The sequence below is a fragment of the Pan paniscus genome, chromosome 1 (assembly GCF_029289425.2).
Source record: "Pan paniscus chromosome 1, NHGRI_mPanPan1-v2.0_pri, whole genome shotgun sequence".
Taxonomy (NCBI): domain Eukaryota; kingdom Metazoa; phylum Chordata; class Mammalia; order Primates; family Hominidae; genus Pan; species Pan paniscus.
In genome coordinates, this window is record NC_073249.2 from 180,961,896 (window position 1) to 180,976,871 (window position 14,976).

The window sequence follows — 14,976 nt, forward strand, 5'->3', positions numbered from 1 at the left end:
CATTGTACTCCAGCCTAGGCGACAGAGTAAGACTCTGTCTCAAAAAACAAAAACATGAAAAGAAAAGTAAAGATTTTGGAGTATGGGCTTCGGAGCCTCAGCACTGTGTATGTATAAAGAATATTTTGGCTCTCCCCTCTCCCCTCTCCCCTCCCCCCTCCCCCCTCTCCCCTCCCCCCTCTCCCCTCCCCCTCCCCCCTCTCCCCTCCCCCCTCCCCCCTCTCCCCTCCCCCCTCTCCCCTCTCCCCTCCCCCCTCTCCCCTCTCCCCTCTCCCCTCTTTCCACGGTCTCCCTCTGATGCCGAGCCGAAGCTGGACGGTACTGCTGCCATCTCAGCTCACTGCAACCTCCCTGCCCGATTCTCCTGCCTCAGCCTGCCGAGTGCTTGCGATTGCAGGCGCGCGCCGCCACGCCTGACTGGTTTTCGTGTTTTTTTGGTGGAGACGGGGTTTCGATGTGTCGGCTGGGCTGGTCTCCAGCTCCTAACCGCGAGTGATCCGCCAGCCTCGGCCTCCCGAGGTGCCGGGATTGCAGACGGAGTCTTGTTAACTCAGTGCTCAATGGCGCCCAGACTGGAGTGCAGTGGCGTTGATCTCGGCTCGCTGCAACCACCTCCCAGCCGCCTGCCTTGGCCTCCCTAAGTGCCGAGATTGCAGCCTCTGCCTGGCAGCCACCCCGTCTGGGAAGTGAGGAGCGTCTCCGCCTGACCGCCCATCGTCTGGGATGTGAGGAGCCCCTCTGCCTGGCTGCCCAGTCTGGAAAGTGAGGAGCGTCTCTGCCCGGCCGCCATCCCATCTAGGAAGTGAGGAGCACCTCCTCCCGGCCGCCATCACATCTGGGAAGTGAGGAGCGTCTCTGCCCGGCCGCCCATCGTCTGAGATGTGGGGAGCACCTCTGCCCTGCCGCCCCGTCCGGGATGTGAGGAGCGTCTCTGCCCGGCCGCCCTGAGAAGTGAGGAGACCCTCTGCCTGGCAACCGCCCCGTCTGAGAAGTGAGGAGCCCCTCCGCCCGGCAGCCACCCCGTCTGAGAAGTGAGAGCGTCCTCCCTCCTCGTCCGGGAGGGAGGTGGGGGGGTCAGCCCCCCGCCCGGCCAGCCGCCCCGTCCGGGAGGTGAGGGGCGCCTCTGCCCGGCCGCCCCTACCGGGAAGTGAGGAGCCCCTCTGCCCGGCCAGCCGCCTCGTCCGGGAGGGAGGTGGGGGGGTCAGCCCCCCGCCTGGCCAGCCGCCCCGTCCGGGAGGCGAGGGGTGCCTCTGCCCGGCCGCCTCTACCGGGAAGTGAGGAGCCCCTCTGCCTGGCCAGCCGCCCCATCCGGGAGGGAGGTGGGGGGGGTCAGCCCCCCGCCCGGCCAGCCGCCCCGTCCGGGAGGGAGGTGGGGGGGATCAGCCCCCGCCTGGCCAGCCGCCCCGTCCGGGAGGGAGGTGGGGGGATCAGCCCCCCGCCCGGCCAGCCGCCCTGTCCAGGAGGTGGGGGGCGCCTCTGCCCGGCCGTCCCTACTGGGAAGTGAGGAGCCCCTCTGCCCGGCCAGCCACTCTGTCTGGGAGGGAGGTGGGGGGGTCAGCCCCCCGCCCGGCCAGCCGCCCCGTCCGGGAGGGAGGTGGGGGGGTTAGCCCCCCGCCTGGCCAGCCGCCCCGTCCGGGAGGTGAGGGGCGCCTCTGCCCGGCCGCCCCTACTGGGAAGTGAGGAGCCCCTCTGCCCGGCCAGCCGCTCTGTCTGGGAGGGAGGTGGGGGGGTCAGCCCCCCGCCCGGCCAGCCGCCCCGTCCGGGAGGGAGGTGGGGGGGTCAGCCCCCTGCCCGGCCAGCCGCCCCGTCGGGGAGGGAGGTGGGGGGATCAGCCCCCCCGCCCGGCCAGCCGCCCTGTCCGGGAGGTGAGGGGTGCCTCTGCCCGGCCGCCCCTACCGGGAAGTGAGGAGCCCCTCTGCCCGGCCAGCCGCCCTGTCCGGGAGGGAGGTGGGGGGTCAGCCCCCCGCCCGGCCAGCCCCCCCGTCCGGGAGGTGAGGGGCGCTTCTGCCCGGCCGCCCCTACTGGGAAGTGAGGAGCTCCTCTGCCCGGCCACCACCCCATCTGGGAGGTGTACTCAGCAGCTCATTGAGAACGGGCCATGAAGACAATGGCGGTTTTGTGGAATAGAAAGGGGGGAAAGGTGGGGAAAAGATTGAGAAATCGGATGGTTGCCGTGTCTGTGTAGAAAGAGGTAGACATGGGAGACTTTTCATTTTGTTCTGTACTAAGAAAAATTCTTCTGCCTTGGGATCCTGTTGATCTGTGACCTTGCCCCCAACCCTGTGCTCTCTGAAACATGTGCTGTATCCACTCAGGGTTGAATGGATTAAGGGCGGTGCAGGATGTGCTTTGTTGAACAGATGCTTGAAGGCAGCATGTTCGTTGGGAGTCATCACCACTCCCTAATCTCAAGTACCCAGGGACACAAACACTGCGGAGGGCCGCAGGGTCCTCTGCCTAGGAAAACCAGAGAACTTTGTTCACTTGTTTATCTGCTGACCTTCCCTCCACTACTGTCCTGTGACCCTGCCAAATCCCCCTCTGCGAGAAACACCCAAGAATGATCAATAAAAAACAAAAAAAAAGAAAAGAAAAGTAAAAAAAAAAAAAAAAAAAAAAAAAAAAGAGCACAATGCAGGTGTATTTGAGTCTTTTCAAGAAAATAATAAAAACATTAATGCTGTATTAGGTTAACTGGATATCAACTAAGTCTTGTTAACAGTTTAAAGTATCATAACTTTTTTTAACCTCTGAAAATTAAAAATAAAATTTATTTCTGCAATTTCAAAAAAGAAAAAGGAAAAAAACAAAAAGACTAGCACTGATATTTTTTGTATAAGAGTAAAAACAAAACCTGCTCTTATAACTTTTTACTAGTGGTTTAATAATGCCGTTCTCCTTGACATATATGACACCTTACCAAAAACTTGCATAAACGTTCTCCCATGTATTCTAACCATCAACAAATTCAGTAAGATCTCCTTCTGTAACCTCAACTGCTATGGTATGAATGTGTTCCCCAAAATCCATGTGCTGGAAATTTAATTTCCAATGCAACAGTGGTGGGAGATTTGGCCTTTTGAGAGGTGTTTAAGTCATGAAAGCTCTGTTCTCATGAATGGATTAATGTCACTATAAAAAGGGCTTACAGGAATGGATTTCTTCTCTATTGCCCTTCCACTTTCTGCCATGTGAGGAAACACCAAGAAAGCCCTCACCAGATGCTGGTACCTTGATCTTGGGCTTCTGAGCCCCAAGAACTCTAAGAAATAAATCTTGATTCCTTATAAATTACCCAGTTTTGAGTATTCTGTCATAGCAGCACAAAACGGACGAACAAACCAATCAACCAACAAATTTATCTAAAAAAATTTTTTATTTTAAATGCCTTTTAAAAATTTAGATGCTTGGCAGGTGCAGTGGCTCACAACTGTAATCCCGATAGTTTGAAGTCTGAGGCAGGATTGCTTGAGACCAGGGGTTCGAGACCAAACTGGGAAACACTGTAAAATCCCACCTCTACAAAAAGTTTAAAAATAAAAATTAAGCTGGGCGCAGTGGCTCACACCTATAATCTCAGCACCTTGGGAAGCCGAGGCAGGTGGATCACTTGAGGCCAGGAGTTTGGGACCAGCCTGGCCAACATGGTGAAACACCATCTCTACTAAAAATACAAAAAATTAGCTGGGCATGGTGGCAGGCACCTGTAATCCCAGCTACTCAGGAAACTGAAGCAGAAGAATCACTTGAACCTGGGAGTCGGAGGTTGCAGTGAGTCACTGCACTTCAGCCTGGGCAGCAAGAGTGAAACTCCGTCTCAAAAAATAAATAAATAAAAGTTTAAAAATAAATAAAAATAAAAATTAGCGAGGCATCGTGGCCCATGCCTGTAGTCCCAACTACTCAGGAGGCTGAGGCAGGAGAATCACTTGACCCTAGCAGGTTGACACTGCGGTGAGCCAAGGTTGCACCACTGCACTCCAGCCTGGGTGACAGAGCAAGATCCTGTCTCAAAAACAAAAACAAAAAAAAGTAAGGCTGTCTATAATTTTTGTAAGACAAATTCAAGATAAGAAAAAAATTTGACGTCACTATTTTTAAGGTATCTTAAATTCTTTACAAATTAACACAAAAGAGATGATAAAAATGCTTAACTATTCAAGATGAAATTCAGCTCCGAATTTGTTCAGGCAAAGTATTTAATGTGTTCTTTTACTTCTCTCTTAAGGATGCTCTTGAGAGTAAGCTAAGACTGCCAATATACTGCTCAAGTCTCATGAAATTTCACAACTTTTATTTTAAAACCTCTTAACATTATTCATATACCCTTCAAAAGACACTAGATGGCATTAGAAACAAGTTCCTCTTACAAAAAGAAAAAGAGTGAAAAGGACAGCAATTCTCAAGTGAATGCACTTTATCTAAACTCCTACAGTTCTTATCCAAGTTGAATACTTCACTGTCTAACATTATCTATCCTTTCACATGTAATTTTTTCATGTTCCCCTACATTCCTTTTATTTCTCTTTACTCTCTCCCATGGTGATTTAATCCACAGCTTCCAAGTCCACATCTATAGCCCTAAACTGCTGTACTTTACTCTGGACATCTAACTCTTGAAAGGATACCTAAAAAGTGATATCCACATGCAAAAAAATAAACTCTTGCCTCACACTGAATATAAAAACTGAGTCAAAATGGGTCGATGAAGTAAATATAAGAAGTAAAACCATACAATTCATAGAAGAAAACACAGAAGTAAATCATGACCTTGGAGCTGGCAATGGATTCTTAGATATGAAACCAAAAGCATAAGCAATAACAGAAAAACACAGATAAGTTAGACTTCATCAAGGGCATTTTTAAACTTCAAAGGACATTACCAACAAACTAAAAAGACAACACACAGAACAGGAAAAAATATTTGGAAATCATATAACTAAGGGTCTAATACCCAGAATATATAACAAACTTAAAACAACAAAAAAATTCAATTAAAAAAAATGGGCAAAGGACTTGTATAGACATTTTTCCAAAGAAGATATATAAATGGTCAAAAAACACATGAAAAGATACTCAACATCATTAGTCATTACAGAACTACAAATCAAAACCACAATGAGGTACCACTTCATACTCACCAGGATAGTATAACTAAACAATAATTTTTTAAACGGAATATAACAAGTTGACAAAGATATAGAGAAACTGAAACCTTCAGTACATTGCTAGTGGAACTGTAAAATGGTAAGCTATTACAGAAAACAGTTTGGTTATTCCTCAAAAAGTTGAATTACCGTATTTCTTTGTGATTCCACCCCAGGTATATCCCCAAAAGAACTGAAGACAGGTACTCAAGTACATGTATACATATAGTTCATAGCAGCACTATTCACAGTATCCAAAAGGTGGAAACAGCCCAGTGTCCATCAATGGATAAAAAGTTGTGTTGGACACATACAATGAGATATTATTCAACCAAAAGAAGGAATAAAGTACCAATATATGCTAGAATGTGGATGAACATCCAAACATTATGCTAAATGAAATAAACCAGATACAGAAGGTCACATATGTATAATATTATTTATATAAAATATCCAGAATAGAGAAATCCATAGAGACAAAATGCAGATTGCATGGAAGGGGAGTGGGGAGAAAGGGCTTAATGGATAAGAGGTTTAAATCTAAAGTAACAGGCAGGTTTTGCAGCTAGATAGAGGTGGCAGTTGTATTGTGAAAAACAAATCTGCCAGTACTAAATGCCACTGAATTGTTCACTTTAAAATGGTTGATTTTGTTATGTAAATTTCATATCAATATTTTTAAAAGGATATGTACACCAGATTACCTGTCATCATCTGAGAATCAAACTCATTTTCTCCCCCAAACCTGTTCCTTTTCCTGTATTCTCAATTTCAGATAAAAGTAACAGCCAGGTACAGTGGCTCATTCCTATAATCCCAGTACTTAGGGAGGCCAAAGCGGGTGGGATCCCTTGAGCCTGGGAGTTCGACACAGAAGAATACAACGATCACCTAGTGGCAATCAAGCAGACCATCCGAAGACAAAACTCCTTATCTGAAAAATTGAAAAGTAATTAGACTTCTCTATTATCTAAAGCCAGCATCTGGTACCAGGCTTCTTTCCCAAAAATTTATAAGTAACTAGAATTTCTATACATCTCCAGAATGCATGAATGTCAAAACTTATTTTGCAACCCTTGCTAACATCAAGGCACCCAAAGTCTACAAATGTAATAATTTACCATGACCTACATAACTAATATGGTCCAAATTACCCTAAGGTCCTGCTTTAAAGTCCATAAATACCCCTAAGGAAAATCCACCGCAACACACTCAGTCCTTTTTGCTGAATGAAGCACTGTACTGCACTCTGCTGCAGCATTCTATCTAATAAAACTTTCCTTTCTAAAACCTATACTGCTGTCAGTAAATTCTTTTACCACCAGTGAGCCAACCACTCTCCACTGCCGGGTTCTGACACCTTGCCCAGCAGAGACTAGCCCGCACAACATGGCGAAATCCTGTCTCTACAAAAAAGTCAAAAAATTAGCCAGGCATGGTGGCATCCACCTGTGGTCCCAGCTACATATATAAGGAATACATGTATTTCTTACTGTATCACAGTAATTATATATATATACAGAAGAAATATATATATGTATATATTTCTATATACGGTAAGAAATATACACAATATTTCTTACTGTATCACAGCTACTAATAACTATTTGAAGTACCGAGGCATAAAAAGAAAAAAAATATACATTTTGTTCATATTGTTAAGTGACAAACCTGAGACAAGTTAAATTTAATGACTTAATTGAACAAAAAACAGATTTGCCAGGTGCGGTGGCTCACCCCTGTAATTCCAGCACTCTGGGAGGCAGAGGTGGAGACTGGAGGATTGGTTGAGCCCAGAAGTTTGAGACCAGCCTGGGCAGCACAGGGAGCCCCCACCCCCAACCCCCATTACAAATAATAAGGAAATGAAAACTGTGGTCCCAGCTTCCGGGAAAGGTGGGGGAGGGAGCAGCCTGAGGCAGAAGCATCACTCAAGCCCAAGAGGTCCAGACTGCAGTGAGCCATGTCACTGCACTTCACCCTGGGTGACTAAGCAAGTCCCTGTCTCAAAAAAATAGAGATTAATGAACCAGTTAGCATCCAGTACCAAATGCAGTTCAGAATGCTCCATCCCCCAATGCATGTAGGCTATATTTATAGCCAGAGAAACAGAAATGACATACAGAAGTAGCCTGATGGGCTGCAGTTCAGGTGTTTGCCTTATTTGAACATGCTTTGGCAATATTCAGCCTATATGACTGGCTGAAAACTTGGCTGCTATGCTTGACTGAGGCTCAGCTACTTGTTACAAGAGTATACTCTTAGGTTAGGTTGCAGGTAGTTTATATATTAAATTAGGTTATAGTTCACTACGTAGGGAGGTAGCTTTTGGCTGCCTCTAAATTTAACTATAAATCTGGCACTATGCTATTTTAAATGGATTGTCTCATTTCATCCTAAAAACTGCATGAGCGAAGTCTTAATATTATTTTGAATTTAAAGATGAGAAAACAGAGGCTTAAAGAGGTTCAGTGACTTGTAGAGGGTCATATGATTACTAAGTGGCAGGAGTAGGATGTGGAACACAGATGTACAGCCTGAGTTTGTATTTACTTTTGTAAAGTAGAAGGCATTCACAATGATTTCATTCAAATATATTTTCTTGAGTAGAAATGAAAAAAGTATAAATTAATGGGTAAACCCACAGGAGTTGCATGCAAAGAACATTCATTATGACTTCTAGATTTCTACCTCCAAAGGTAGAAGGTAGTGATATGTATTAAAATCCAAACAGATAACAAAATCTGTTAATAACTCTTTAACACAAGTTTTACTCATCATTCCACCCCCTTGTAGATACACTTCAATTCCTCTTCATTCCATTAAAAATAAATACTGAAGAGCAAAAATTTTTCTTTCTGATAAAAGCCAATTTTTTTCCTTTTATAGGTTAAGCTTTTTTTACTCCAAGAAACCTTTGCCCCACCTAAAATCACAAAAATTTTCTCGTTTTCCTCTACACATTTTATGATTTAAGCTCTTACATTTGTTCAATTACTCACTTCAAGTTAATTTTTGTACAGCATGAGGTAAGTATCGAGGTAGATATTTTTGTGTGAATTGTTTCAACACCATTTGTTATGAAGACTACCTTTTCCCCCATTAAATTGCCTTGGCAAATTTGTCTATTTGGTTCCAGTGATCTATATATCTATCCTTATACCAATAATCACACTGACCTGATTACTGTTCCTTTATACAAAGTCATAAAATAAGTTTGATTCCTCTAACTTTGGTCTTCTTTTTAATATTGTTTTGGTTATTCTAGGTCCTCTACATTTCAATATACATTTGAAATCAGCTTGATATTTTCTGAAAAATACTACCTGGGTTTTGATCGGGACTGCATTAAATCTATAGCTTAATGGAGAAAATTTACATCTTCATGATATGAGTCTTCCTAGACTGGGCACCAGGTGGTTCATGCCTGTAAGCCAGCATTTCGGGAGGCCAGGGCAGGAGGATTGCTTGAGTACAGGAGTCCAAGACCAGCCTGGGCAACATGGCGAAACCCCATCTCTACAAAAAATACAAAAATCAGCCAGATGTTGCTGGGCGTGGTGGCTCACGCCTGTAATCTCAGCACTTTGGGAGGCTGAGGCGGGCAGATCACGAGGTCAGGAGTTCGAGACCAGCCTGGCCAACATGGTGAAACCCCATCCCTACTAAAAATACCAAAAACTAGCCAGGCGTGGTGGCAGGCACCTGTAATCCCAGCTACTGGGGAGGCTGAGGCAGCAGAATCACTTGAACCCGGGAGGCGGAGGTCGCAGTGAGCTGAGACCATGCCATTGCACTCTAGCCTGGCAAACAGAGCGAGACTCCGTCTCAAAAAAAAAAAAAAAAATTTTTGTGATGGTGCCTGTAGTCTCAGCCACTTGGGAGGCTGACATGGGAGTATCACTGGAGCCCAGGAGGCGGAGGTCGCAGTGAGCCAAGATCACACCCCTATACTCCAGCCTGGATGACAGAGTGAGACCCTGTCTCAAAGGAAAAAAAAAAGAAAAGATATGAGTCTTCCAATACACAAAAATGTTGTATCTCTCCATTCATTTAGGTCTTCTTTAATTTGTCTCAGTAATGTTTTGTAGTTTTCAATGTACTGGTCTTCCAAATGGTTTCTGGAATTTATCTTCAAGTAGTTCATATTTTAAACTATTGCAAACAGTCCTGATTTTTAAGTTTTGATTTCTAATTACTCATTGTTAGTATAGAGGGATACAACTGATTTCCACATTTTTTGTATATAAATATTTGTGTAAAACTGATAAGAAAATGAAAATGTAAGTCACAGACAGGGAGAATATGTTTAGAAGGCATATATTTGATATATAACTTGTATTCAGAATATACAAAGATTCCTGAAACTCAATAAGACAAAAAAAATTTTTTTTTAAATAGACAAAAGTTTTGAACAGACATTTGATCATAGAATGTATATATATAAAAATAGCTGACTGGGCGCATTGGCTCACACCTGTAATCCCAGCACTTTGGAAAGCCTAGGCGGGTGGATCACCTGAGGTCAGGAGTTCGAGAAGAGCCTGGCCAACATGGCAAAACCCCATCTCTATTAAAAATACCGAGAAAATTAGCCAGGCGTGGTGGTGCATGCCTGTAATCCCAGCTACTCAGGAGGGTAAGGCAAAAGAAGTGCTTGAACCCAGGAGGCGGAGGTTGCAGTGAGCCAAGATTATGCCACTGCGCTCCAGCGTGGGCAACAGACCAAGACTCCATCTCAAAAAAAAAAAAAAAAAGAATATATATAATTGGCAAATAAGCACATAAAAATATGTTCAATCTCATTAGTCATTAGAGAAATGCAAATGAAAATTAAAACCACAATGAGAAACTCCCACACATCCACTAGTATGGCTAAAATTTAAAAAATGATAGCCGGGCGCGGTGGCTCACACCTGTAATCCCAGCACTTTGGGAGGCTGAGGCGGGTGGATCCCCTGAGGTCAGGAGTTTGAGACAAGCTTGACCAACACGGCGAAACCCCACCTCTACTAAAAATACGAAAATCAGCTGGGCGTGGTGGCGTCCGCCTGTAATCTCAGCTACTTGAGAGGCTGAGGGAGGAGAATGGCTTGAACCCGGGAGGTGGAAGTTGCAATGAGCCGAGATTGTGCCACGGCACTTCAGCCTGGGCAACAAGAGTGAAACTCCATCTCAAAAAAAAAAATATGATAATACCTAGTACTGATAAGATGTGGAGCAACTGCTGGTGGAAATGCAAAAATGGTATAGCCACTTTAGAAAACAGGTTGGCAGTTTCTTATAAAGATAAATTTACACTGGTAAATATACATTCCACCAGTTTCATTCCTAGGTATTTACCCAAGAGAAATAAAGCATATTCCACACCAAAACAAAAACAAAAAAACTTATATGAACTTTCACAGCAGCTCTCTCTCTAACAGGCAAAAACTGGAAACAACCCATATGGTCATTAACTAGGGAATGGAAAAGTCTATATACCCATGCCAATGGAACACTTTTCAGCAATAAAGAGGAACAAACTATTGATACTCAAAACAACATGGATGAATCTCAGGAGGATTATGCTAAGTGAAAAAAGACACAAAAGACTACATACTGTATGATTCCATTCCTATGAAATTCTGGAAAAGGCAAAACCACAGTGACAAAAAGCACATCAGTAGTTGCCAAAGGCTGGGCCTGGGGAGAGAGAACAGACAGCAAAGGGACACAAGCGAACTTGGGGTGGCAGATATATTCTATACCAGGTCCACGGCCTGTTAGGGACCAGGCCACATGGCAGGAGATGAGCTGTATGAGGGTGAGCATTATATATTCTATACCAGGTCCATGGCCTGTTAGGGACCAGGCCACATGGCAGGAGATGAGCTGTATGAGGGTGAGCATTACCGCCTGAACTCCGTCTCCTGTCAGATCAGCAGCACAGCATTAGATTCTCGTAGGGGCATGAACCCTATTGTGAACTGCGCATACGAGGGATCTAGGTTGCACGCTCCTCATGAGAATCTAGCTAATGCCTGATGATCTGAGGTGGAACAGTTTCATCCTGAAACCACCTCCCATCCCCCCTCCACCCATCTGTGGAAAAACTGTCTTCCATGAAACCCGTCCCTGGTGCCAAAAAGGTTGGGGAATGCTGTTCTGTTCTATACCATAATTCTTATATAACTATATCATAATTGTGGTGGTGGTGACACAACTGTATACATCTGCCAAAAGTCATCAAATTAAACACTTAAAACGGGTGAATTTTATTATATGTAAATTATACCTCAATAAAGCCAACTGACATATAGATATAGATATCTCCACCTTTCACAGTAGAAAATGCAAAACTACAGCAGCAGAAAGGTAATACTGAAAGGGGAAGTGCTGAATTTGGAATCTCTTTATAATACTGAAGTAGGTAAAACAAACGTCTATGGGTTTTTCCTCTTTGAACTCGTGAAAATTAAGGAAAAATAAATTAAGAATGATGGGATTACTTTTCAACTAAAATAATATAAATTAAAATAAGAATCTTTTTAATGATGAGAAAAGGTTCTAGGTTCTAAGAAAAGTCTTGGAGTTGTGTTATTTCCTTTAACAGCATACTCCATGTGACCTCAACAGACAGTTCTAAAATATTATTAAAATATAATACTAATCAAAGCCACAATAAGACACCACTTAACACCCACTATGATGGCTATAATCAAAAACACAGAAAAGTACTGGCAAGGATGCAGTGAAACTGGAACCCTCATATATTTCTGGGAAGAATATAAAATGGTGTAGCAAACCAAAAGTGTGGTAGTTCTTCAAAAAGTTAAAGAATTACTGTATCATCCAACAAATCTACTCTTAGGTACATACCCAAAATACAGAAAACAAGTATTCAAAACAAATTCATGTACACAAATACAGCAGTACTATTCACAATGGCTAAAAGGTGGAAACAACTCAAATGTCTATCAGCAGACAAACGGATAGAAGTGTGGTTTACCCATACAACAGAATCTTATTCAGCCATAAAAAAGGAATAAAGTATTGATACATGCTATAATGCAGAAAAAAAGAGACAAAAAGCAGATTAGTGGTTGCCCTAGCTAGAATGAGGGTGGAATGAATAATGACTGTTTAATGGGTAGAGGATTTTTTTTTGCAGGGGATGGTGGTGAAAATGTCTTAAAACTTGATAAAGGTGGTGGCTGCACACATTGTGAATGCATGAAATGCCACTAAAATGTACACTTTAAAATGGTTAATTTTATGTTATCTGAAAATCTCATCTCAACAAAATTCAATAATAATATGGCACCCAAAATGACATCATATTCAACATGAGAACTGATGATAAAATGTTCAACAGAATATCATATCTTTTGTTCTGGTTAGAAATATTCCCAATTCAGTTTAAGATTATAGCAGTTTGCTATAATCACAGTATCATGTTAGAATGGTTATTGGTAATCATGACTTGAACATTTTAGATTACTTCTATTCTCACGCTGTTTTTTAGTAGAATTGTTTCCTAACGAAAATCACTCCTTGATCATGGCTCTCCCTGTCAGAACTGTGTGCACTCTGTAACATCTGTAGTCAAAGTAGTCTTACTTTCCTGATAACTTTGTTAATGTGATGCGAAAGACTGAAAATTTGAGTATGTAGTATATATACTACTAACTTGTGAACTGGTAGATTGGTAGGATGTATGTAACACTTGACAATACTGGTATTTTCCTTAGGATACTTGACGGCCTCCTAAGGGAAATTTGCCTCCAAATTTTAAGCTGGAAAGTCACTGGAATAACTGTTTAAAAAACAAATACAATACATGGCTTTTTAGATTTCCAGTAGATATGTTAAGAACTGTGTACAAATGGAAATGTCTGTGTACTGATCCTCAACACTACCAATAAAATTTCAATTATGGAAAAAAAAAAAGACAGGGAATGAACAAGGAAGAACTGGCTTGGGCGGATGGAAAGACAGTAGACAGGTAGGGTGAGTCTTAGAAATGGTGATACAGCCAAGTGGATTTACATCAGAGATACAGAAGGCAAAGATCAAAACTGCAGATACTAGTTAACATACTCAGGAGAAAGCAAAGCAGGAACTGACCTCATTTTACAGATGAGAAGAACATAGGCTCCAGTATGTTTATTCAGATTCACATAGCAGCATCAGAGCTTGGTCTTCTGATTTCTAATGCAGGGGTCTTTCTCCTATGCCACTTTTAACAACAGATTTTAACTGTATATATATTTTAAGAATACAAATAATAACTAATCTTGAACAAGACGCTATCTAAGTTTTACTCCATCCCTAAGAACATATAATAAATAATATGATTCTACGATCTGTTTTAGAACATGCCCTGGGAACCACTAATTAGGATCATGGTTCCTACATATATGGGGAAAATAAGTCCTTTGAGAAATCCTCTCAATAGACATCAGAAAATGAAGAAGTCCAAAAATCTCTTCATAAAAACATCATCTAGATGGCCTCAAAATGGAAATATTTGCAACTTTAAGGTTTTTGCTTATCTATTCTCCAGACTCTGGTCAAGTCTAACCTCCTACCAGTTATCATTCCAATAATTATAACTAGCATAATTCTTGCCCCCTTTTGTTACTATTTAAATAATAATCAATACAATATTTATTTAAATGTGATGTTTTATTATTTTTAAATAGTTGTCCTATTACATGTGAATCCTGTTCTGCTAACCCAAAAGTTCTTTGGAGGCTGGGTCCATGTACTATAGACGGCCGTTCCTCCAAAGAGAATACATTCTAGTTAAGATTTTTCAGAAATGTCACAGCCAGAAGCAGGGTAGACACTGAGGTTTATTCCAGTATGGGTGGTCAAAGCAGAAATAGGTATTTAATACCAACTAGCAAATGTGCCACCTAACATAAAATATTCAACTGAAAATCTTTAGGCGGGAGAATGGGAAGAGAAGAGCTAGCTTGAAGTTACAGTAGGTAAATAAGTAGCTCAGGAAAAAAAAAAGCACAAGAGAAAACAAAAAGCAGTTCCCTGGGAAAGAGAAGAAATTGGATTCAGGTCTAAAGAAACAATTATTTTACAAACTTACAATAAAAGAAACATTCAATTTTAAAAATGGCCAATAATCCAAATAGACACTTCTTCAAAGAAGACAAACAAATGTCCGGTAAGCACATGAAAGATGCTCAACATCATGAGTCACTAGAGAAATGCATATCAAAGACACAAGATATCACTTCCCACCCACCAGGATAGCAAGGATGTAGAGAAATCAAAGTTCTTCAAATGATTAAATACAGTTATCATATGACTCAGCAACTTCTCTCCTAGATATATATCCACGAGGAATGAAAACATATATCTACATTAAAATTTGTACATGAATGTTCATAGCAATATTACTTATAATAGCCAAAAGGCAGAAACAACCCACTTTTAAGAACAGATTTTCACTCTATGTAATTTTTTTTTAAGAAGAAGAAGAAGAACTAATCTTGAACAATATGCCACCTAAGTTCTCCTCCATCCCTAGGCACATATAATGATACGATTGTATGATCCTTTTTAGAACATGCCCTGGTAATCACTAATTAGGATCATGATTTCTACATATATGGGAAAAATAAGCCCTCAGATAAATCCTCTCAATAAACATTAGAAAATGAAGGTGAAGAATGAAGGAAATGAATCAACTGATGAACAGCTAAACAAAACATGATATATACATACAACAAAATACTATTCGGCAATAAAAAGGAACACATGCTGCAACATGGATGAATCTTGAAGACATTAGACTAAGTGAAAGCAGCCGCCACAAAAGGCC

The 14,976-nt window shown here is 42.3% G+C and overlaps 1 protein-coding gene across 4 annotated transcripts in view; it reads right to left on the reverse strand.

Moving 5' to 3' along the window:
- Positions 1-14,976, reverse strand: part of MAST2 (microtubule associated serine/threonine kinase 2) — a 238,055-nt gene that overhangs the window by 192,341 nt on the left and 30,738 nt on the right. The window lies entirely within an intron of this gene.